Genomic DNA, 7,758 nt, shown 5'->3' on the forward strand with positions numbered 1-7,758 from the left:
TTAGTGTGGAAGACACTAATGGCGCATCAGGCACATGGTGCGCCACTAGTAATAATTTTTTTTTAATTTTTTCAAACATTCTAATGGCGCACCGTGGCATAGTGCGCCATTACGACACACTGTGCCACGGTGCGCCATTAGAATATATACTTTTTTTTTATTTTTTTGCAAAACTTCTAATGACGCATCAGAAGCAGGTGCGCCAGTAGTAACCAGGGTTACTAATGGCGCATTTGCTTATGGTGCTCCATTAGTAACCTGGGACCAACAAGATATTATGGACAGCCCACCTACCCACTCACTTTTCCCACTTCATTCTCTCCACCTCCTCCTCCAAGCTTGTCTCGGCTGCCTCCTCCTACTCACCTCATTTGCACCATAGATTCATCCAAATTAAGTGGTTAAATTACTTTTTTTGATAGGTAAGTAAGGGGGGAAGCTATCTTTATGTTGTTCTCCCTTTCCAACAACGTGCACATGCACTTTTTGTGGCCTAGCTAGATCTATGTATGTTCGTGGTGTTGCATATGTTTGTGGTGTTGCATATATGTTTGTGTTTGCAGGTACCGGTATTTGAAATGCGATAGTTGCCAATATTTTGCCGGAATATTGATTCATTTCCATTTCGGCGAGAATTTTGGCACTATGCATTCTTTTTGGTCCTATTTTTAGGGAAAGTCATGCCAAATTTTTTCTTGGTTCTAAAATATCGTTTTGCTCTACCCCGCAGGCGACCATGGTCCGCACGATGACCAAAGGCATCGTGAATAGGTTTTTGAGCTCCGCGAAGGCCGAGATGCTTCAAAAGAACGAGACGGAGATAAGATGTCCGTGTCGAAGATGCAAGCTGAAGAGCCTTATTGCGGACCCGGATTCCAGGCAGGTGCGGGACCACCTGCTCTTGCGTGGTTTCATGGATGGCTATCGGTGGCAAGATGATGAAGATGACTATGAAGTCGTCCATGGGGGCCGGGCGGCAAGAAATGAGCAAGACTCGGGCGGGCTAGAAGACGAAGAATCTCCAGGACATGATCACGACGGTGATGCTGTACACAGTCATCATGTAGAAGATGCATGACATGATGATGAGGAAGATGCCGGAGCAGACGAAGGGCATGGTCATGAAGATGAAGATGCCGGCGGAGCAGACGACGATGGACCATCGATGGGCTGGGTGCAGGACCCTCATGTTCAAGAGCTGCTTCTCAAGCAGACGGATAACGCAAGAGCTGCCGCCCGAGAGAAAGCCAAGATGGATCAACTGGAGATAGACGCGGTTACTCCATTGTATCAAGGATGCAGGCCCGAGGATACCCGCCTGAAAGTAACGCTCATGGCTCTGGAGATGAAGGTAAAACACAAAATGACCGATGTATGCTTCAACGAGAACATGTCATTCTGGCACGAACGTCTTCCCAAGGGGAACAAGTGCCCGACTAGTTTCGAGGAGGCGAAGAAAATCGTGTGTCCTCTGGATTTACCGCACGTGAAATACCATGTGTGCATGAACAATTGCATCATTTATCGGGACGAGCACGCGGAGTCTACCATATGTCCGGTGTGTGGCGTCACTCGATACAAGAAGAGGAAGAAAGCTCCTCGAAAAGTGGTGTGGTACTTTCCGATCACTCCTCGTCTGCAGCGGTATTTCGCGAACCCTAAGGTAGCAAAGCTCCTGCGTTGGCACGCGGATATGGAGGAGAAGAAGCGAGAAGATGACGCAAATGATCCGGAGATAATTAAAAAAGACAAAATGCTGAGTCACCCAAAGGATGCGAGCCAGTGGCAAGCGTTGAACTTCGAACACCCAGAATTTGGGAAGGATCCAAGGAACATCGTGCTGGGCGCGAGCACCGATGGAGTCAATCCGTTTGGCAGCCAGAGAAGCACACATAGCACCTTGCCTGTGTTTGTGTGGATGTACAACCTTCCCCCTAGTTGTGCATGAAGAGGAAGTACATTCACATGAGTATGCTAATTGAAGGGCCGAAACAACCAGGGAACGACATCAATCTGTATCTGGGGCTACTGAAAGAGGAGCTAGACACGCTGCGGAAAACGCCAGCCAATACGTGGGACGCCGCAGAGAAAGAATATTTCCCTATGAGAGCCGCACTGCTCAAGACGGTGCACGACTATCTCGGTTACGGATATCTCGCGGGGCAGGTGGTCCACGGATTTTCTAGATGCGACAGGTGTATGGATGACACAACGTATCGCCAGCTAGATAGAGATCCTGGGTCTTCGAAAACCGTGTTCATGGGACATCGAAGGTGGCTTCGCGACGATGACCCGTGGAGGAAACGCAAGGATCTGTTCGATGGTGAAACCGAACCCCGAAGACGCCCGCGTATGAGGAGCGGCGAGGAAATAGACCAGCTGTTGAAAAATTGGAAAGATTGCCCACTGCCGGGAAAGAAGCAAAAGGCGGCAGAGCCGGGAAAGAAGCGAAAGGCGCCAGAGCCGCTGCTGAAGGTATGGAAAACAAGGTCTGTTTTCTGGGACTTTCCGTACTGGAAGATCCACCGTGTGCCTCACAGCCTTGATGTCATGCATATCACGAAGAACGTGTCCGAGAGTCTGCTTGGTCTATGCAACTTTTTCGACGTCATCTCTCGGAAGTCGGTTGGCGTGAGGAAACTCAGAAGGCTACAGGAAGAGATCATGGTGATACTATGCGAGCTTGAGATGTACTTCCTGCCCGCATTCTTCGATGTTATGGTGCATCTGCTGGTCAATATCGTGGAGGATATCATCCAACTCGGGCCGACGTTCCTGTACAGCATGATGCCGTTCGAAAGGATGAATGGTTTCATCAAAGGATACGTTCGCAACATGTCACGTCCAGAGGGAAGCATAGCCAGGGGCTTTCTGACCGAAGAGTGCATCTCGTACTGCACGAATTATCTAGGCATCGAGGACCCCGTTGGTCTGCCCGTCAACAGGCACCTCGGCAGGCTCGCTGGATGGGGTCACCGTGAGGGTCGCCGCGAAATGCATGTCGACTTCGAGGGTCGACTCGCCGACTTTGAAAGAGCAAACCTAGTCGCGCTACAACACATAGATGTGGTCGATCCTTGGGTGGTAGAGCACAAAACCTTTATTGAGAAGACGTACAATGACCGAGGCCAACAGAGGACGGACGGAGATATAATCAAAGAGCACAACTCATGTTTCACGCGTTGGTTCAAGCATAAGCTTCTGTCGTACCCTTTACATGAGGATTCTTCCGCGGAAGAACAACTCATATTCGCCTTGTCACAGGGCGCCGAGCACAACCTGATGACCTATGAGGCGTACGATATCAACGGCTACACATTCTACACCGAGGACAAGGACATGAAGAGCGATGGTTATCAAAACTCTGGGGTAGCGATGGAATCCTACACCGGAAACGACAAGGACAGATACTACGGAAGGATCGAGGAGATCTGGGAGCTGAGCTACGCTGGAGAGAAGGTCCCGATGTTCTGTGTCAGATGGGCCAAGAGCGTCCTAAAAGAAGACTAGTATTTCACCACCATGGTTATACCCGAAGCCAAATCCAAGACCGCGGGCGCAAACGTCACCGCGAAAAATGAGCCATGGGTACTGGCTTCCCAAGTGGACCAATGCTTCTTCATTACCGACCCATCAAAGCCCAGTCGTGTTGTCGTGAGGAGAGGCAAAAGGAAGATCATCGGAATGGATGGAGTAGCCAATGAGCAAGACTTCGACAAGTACGGCGACCCGAAGATCAAACATGACGACGACGATGAAGTAGCAGCATCCACCACAAGAAGAAGCAGGACCACCCTACCTAAAGGACGTCCGTTCCACAGAAGAACTCCATTTGCGAAAAAGACGGGCAAGAAGATTGTGAACAGATAGCTAGCTAAGATCGATTGTATTTAAATCATAGTCTTCATTTCTCGATTGTATTTCATGGGCACTTTTTGAACTCATGAATGTTTTTAAATTTCATGGACACTCGATCTCGATCCCCCTCCATCTCAATCGCTATCCCACCTTGCCACATCCGGTCCTCCACTCCACCGTCGCCGACGACCCACCGCACCCTCCCCCACTCCACCACCGCCGCCGACCCCCCGCACCCTCTCCCCCGCACCCTCCCCGTCCCGCTCCATCGTCACAAATGAATGCAACTAAAATTGCAAAAAAATTGATTATATTTTCAAATAACAAATTTGATGATATTTTTTCATATTCATAAATATTTTCAAATAACAAATTTGATGATATTTTTAAAAAAATTATTACTATTTTTATAAAAAATATTACTATTATGATTTAAACAAGTTTGAACATATTTAAACACAAATAAATATCGAACAACATTTTAAATGCATAAAAACAAAAATTGGGGAGCCTGGGAATCGAACCCAGGACCTCCTAGTGTGTGTGTTGCGTGCTGACCAGTCGGGCTAGTGGGCGTGTTCTAATGTAGATAGGGTTAGGTTGTATATAACCTGACCAGTCGTACTTATGGCGCACTAGGGGTAGGTGCACCATTAGAACCCTCCCCCCACACCACCTATTCACCTCGCACTGTGGCCTCCCTCCCTCCCTCGCCAGATTCCCCAACCGTCGCCGCCCCCTCCGTCCGCCGCAGCCGCCCACGCGCCCCCGCCGCCTCCCTCTCCCCTTCCTCCCCCTCGAGTGCCGCCGCCCCCTCCGTCCGCCGCAGCCGCCCACGTGCCCCCGCCGCCTCCCTCTCCCCTTCCTCCCCCTCGAGCCCGCCCTCCCCGCGAGCGCCGCCTCCCTCGCCTCCCTCCCTAACCCTCGCAGCCGTCGAAGACTCGGAGCCTCGGCGCCGCCCCACGTCCACCAGGAGAGGAGGCCCCACGTCCACCAGGAGAGGAGGCCCGCGACCTCCCTGCCGTCTATCCCCGCCTCCCCCAAGCTCGCCGTCTCCGCCCTCCGTCGTCTCCGCTCCGGCCACCACCTCATCGTGGTCAGGTAACCCTCCTCCCTCTGCCTCTCTTCTCCTCTCTTCCTCCTCTCCTCCCTCCCGACCATGCCCTCTTCTTCTCTCTATTGCTAGGTTTAGGTCAAATCCCTCTCTAATTTAGGTCAAATTAGGTGCTTTACTGCCACACAACAATATTTTCTCTACTTCTCATAAACTCATAATTGTCTTGATTCAGTTCTTTTTCTTCAGTTCATTAGGAGGAGCAACTTTTGGAGCATACGTACATTCTGAAGCGAAAAGGTGTGGCTACACTCAGGCTTTCATCTCAGTTGTTGCCCTCCATTGAGATTGGAGCAATGGACTGACGCAGTGCAGTGTCTGGACTCAGGATCTGCTGGTATGTATCTATTTTGACATATTATAAATTCATATGCTTTTGATTGCATTTGAAAGATTCGGTATACATAATTCTGCGGTTAACTGCCTAATCTCTCTTCTATGTAGTACTTTATAGTGGAATAGTGGAGTAGTGACTATGCTTGTATGTTTGTGCAGTAACTTGGCAGACACCACTTTCCCAGAAAAACCCTGACTCATGGTGTCCCACTCACTTGATGCCGCCGCATTCCATCGGTTGACCTAAACCACTTGATTTAGGTCAAATTATGTTGCTTGCTGCTATACATAGTGTGTTGTTTTGTGCTCTGCTGCTGCTAGTTAGTTGTGTTGTGTTGCTGAACTGCTGTTTACTTAGTACTTACTTGTGATGTGCTGCTATAACTATTTAGCAAGTGTTTAAAGCTTTAATTCATTAATTGTGCTGGTGATGTGCTGCTGCTAGTTGTGTTGTCAGTAGTCACTGGACTACTTGTGATATTATCTACCTATTGCATTGCTTGTTTGCTACTCTGCTTTGCTTGCTTATTTAGTTGGAGAAGCAAGGAATGGGGAGAAAGCCTTTTCATCCATATGAAAGTAGAGGCACATTGTGGTGCTAGTTTGCTGGGTTTTGTCTCCGACCATTGTGTCGTGATGAATTTGCAGGTACCCCGAGAGGCCCTTGAGTTTGCCGGAATGTCGATTAACTTCCGTTCCGGCAAATTCGGGTACTCCATATGTCCTATTTTCAGAAAAGGTCATGCTGAAATTTTCCGTGAATTTTAGCATGACTTTGCTAAAAATAGGACATATGGGGTACTTGAGACTAATGCATGGGCTGGGGTATCTTAGTACTTAGTTAAGTAGGATCAACTGCCCCTTTATTCTTGCTGCATTAAACCATAGATGGCAATAGAGCCAAGTGGTCTTTCCTTTTAAGCGTGGTACCTTTTTGTTTTGCTAATGTGTACTAGGTGCTCCCATCTTCTGTGTCATTGTTACCCTAATTTATAGTCCAGTACAATTGGACTTTCAGTACAGCATGTTATCATGCATGTTTTATGATCTGTTGTAAGGGTACTAATTGGTCTCTTCTGCTGCTTATCAGAGATGGGGGGAAGCAGCCACCGCCGCTCTGCCACACCGCAGTACGAGTTGGATGCTTCCGAGTTCTTCAGTATCATACTTGGGACTTCAGTATCATCCATGACGCAGGTATATAAAACGAGAGATCTCCCCTTCACCCATCTCATTATGATATCTGTTGTTTGCTACATCACTCATTGTCCCAAACTGCAGAGGCTGCCTGACAGTTTTATGAACATGCTGGGTGAAGATCCGCCAAATAATGTGAAGCTGCGACAGGCCGGCAATGGGTTTCACAGGTTGTGGGATGTGGAGTTGGTGATCAAGGAGGGCCACATGTACTTGTATCGTGGGTGGGAGAAGTTCTACCGTGCCTACGACATGCAGCTAGGGTACTTCCTTCTCTTCAGGTACGACGACGACGCCACCATGCTCATCATGAAGGTGTTCAACGCGACTATGTGTCGCATGCGCTACGCTGACGATGATGATGCCAGTACGTTCTGCCTCTTCTTATTCCTCTACATTTGACTTTGTCTCACATCGATTGTTAACGGTCATTGTTGCATTTGGACAGGCAATGGGAGCAGCAGCAGCGACACTGGCTACAGCCAAAGCAGCAGTGGCTATGGCTGTAGCAAAAGCAACAACGATTCTGGCTTTAGCGATAGCAGCAGTGATTCTGGCACCAGCAAAGACAACAAGAAGGATGATCCGGACTGGAGTGCGGGAGAAGAGGAGCAGAGTGGGGATGAGGAGCTGCAGGATGACGATGGGCATCAGGCTGAGGATGACCTAGCGCTGGTCGTGCCCGTCCTGCCTGAAGGTGGCCTCGCGATGGTGGTGGTGCCTGACAATGACCACGCACCGGTGGTGGCGCTGGCGATCCCACAGCTGGGCGACATGACCACGCCAATTGTGGTAGAAGACTACATCCCACTGCCTCCACTGCCTCCACCGCCTCGCCGCTCTTGGCGCATCAGGCTGAGGAAGGAGAAGGTGAAGAACAATGAGAACTGAACTATGTCAGGTATGTCAGATCTCCAAAATGATATATATATATATATATATATATACTTAGTTACCTATGTTATCTCTAATATGCTTAGTTTCCTATAGGTTAGCTTCATTTTACCTAAGTTGGCTCTAATATGCTAACTTAGAGCTTATATGCTTAGTTTCCTATAGGTTAGCTCCAAAATTACTTATGTTAGCACAAAATGATCAAGTTTACATAATAAGCTTATAGTCTTCTTCTTATTCTTCTTCTTTTCCAAAATGACATAGGTTAGCTTCATTTTACCTAAGTTGGCTCTAATATGCTAACTTAGAGCTTATATGCTTAGTTTCCTATAGGTTAGCTCCAAAATTACTTATGTTAG

The sequence above is a fragment of the Triticum aestivum genome, chromosome 1B (genome assembly GCF_018294505.1).
Source record: "Triticum aestivum cultivar Chinese Spring chromosome 1B, IWGSC CS RefSeq v2.1, whole genome shotgun sequence".
Classification (NCBI taxonomy): Eukaryota; Viridiplantae; Streptophyta; class Magnoliopsida; order Poales; family Poaceae; genus Triticum; species Triticum aestivum.